The sequence below is a fragment of the Hevea brasiliensis genome, chromosome 10, assembly GCF_030052815.1.
Source record: "Hevea brasiliensis isolate MT/VB/25A 57/8 chromosome 10, ASM3005281v1, whole genome shotgun sequence".
Classification (NCBI taxonomy): Eukaryota; Viridiplantae; Streptophyta; class Magnoliopsida; order Malpighiales; family Euphorbiaceae; genus Hevea; species Hevea brasiliensis.
In genome coordinates, this window is record NC_079502.1 from 11,648,841 (window position 1) to 11,650,327 (window position 1,487).

The window sequence follows — 1,487 nt, forward strand, 5'->3', positions numbered from 1 at the left end:
TGCATTTCCTCATTTTGATGACTTGAGAGAGAGTATAGCAAGACCAAGAATTGATGCAAATAGCTACAAGATGGATTTTGGGGTTCTTCAAATGATTTAAAATTCTCAATTTGGGGGACATCCTTTAGAAAATCTACACACACATCTAAAGAAGTTTGCTATGATCTGTGATATGCAAAAACAAGCTGGAGTATCTAATGATGCAGCAAGATTGAAGCTATTCCCATTCTCTTTGAAGGATAGAGCATTGGATTGGCTTGATTCTTTACCTCACAACTCTATTACAAATTGGGAGCAATTCACTAATGCATTTCTTGCACAATATTTTCTACCTGGAAAAACTCAAGAGTTGAGGAATCAAATGACAGCTTTCAGACCAAGAGAAGATGAAACTCTATGAATCATGGATGAGATGGAAAGAATTAAAGAGACAATGTCCACATCATGCCATTCCAAAATGGATGATAAACCAAAATTTTTATACTAATATTACTCTGCAATTAGAGGGATTATTGATGCTCAGACAGGAGGAGAATTTATCATTAAGCATGAAGATGAAGCTTATGAGCTGTTGGAGAAAATTATAAAAAATACTCATCTTTGGAGTAGTCCAAGGGGACCAGCTCCAACTCAAAAGAGGCAAGCTGTTGGAATGTATGACCTTGATCCATTCAATATGATTAATGCAAAGTTTGATGCACTTACAAATGTTTTAGCAAAGAAGATGGAAGATTTAAGTATGTTGGTTAGTTCATCATCATCATCTGGAAGTTCACAATAAGTTGCTTATGTAGAAGAAACTACCAGCTGTGGAGTAGACTATGGAGAGCAAGCTGCATATGTTGGTAATTATGGAAACAAACAAATGGGGAATCCTTACTCTCAAACTTATAATCCAGCTTGGAGGAATCATCCCAACTTTTCATGGGGAAATCAGCAAAATCAAGTCTCAAATCAAAATTTTCAACCACAAAAGCAACAAGGAATTCCATATCAGCAAAATAGGCAACCATTGCCTAATTTTCAGCAGAGAAACATGAATCCTCCACCAAAACAGCAAAAGCAAAGTTCCACCACAGAAGCTTTATTACAACAGATTCTTGCTAACCAAACTAAGCATGATGAAGAGATGAGAGAGATGAAAGCAAGGCTAGAACAAATGCAAACACATAACAGAATGTTGGAAAATTAGATTGCACAACAAGCATCTTCCTCAGGTGCCAAGTCTTTTCGAAAACTTCCAAGTCAACCAGAATACCCAAGAGAGCAGTGTTAAGCTATTACTTTAAGAAGTGGGAAGGTTGTAAATAATGAGAAGAGTGAAAAAAGTGAGAAGAGAGAAAATGAGAAAGAAATTGATGAGAGTGAAAAACAAGAAAGTGAGAAAGAAAGTGCAGAAAAAGGTAAAGAGAAAATTGAAGAGAAGGAAGAGAAGTATATACCTCCAGAGCCTTATAAATCACAACTTCCCTTTCCACAAAGATTTC

The 1,487-nt window shown here is 36.1% G+C and overlaps 1 non-coding gene across 1 annotated transcript; it reads right to left on the reverse strand.

Annotated features, from left to right (window-relative positions):
- Positions 1-345: 345 nt before the first annotated feature.
- On the reverse strand, positions 346-451 carry LOC131170043 (small nucleolar RNA R71). The gene has a single exon (XR_009140986.1). It is a non-coding gene; the product is annotated as a small nucleolar RNA R71 (small nucleolar RNA).
- Between the last annotated feature and the right edge of the window lie 1,036 nt (positions 452-1,487).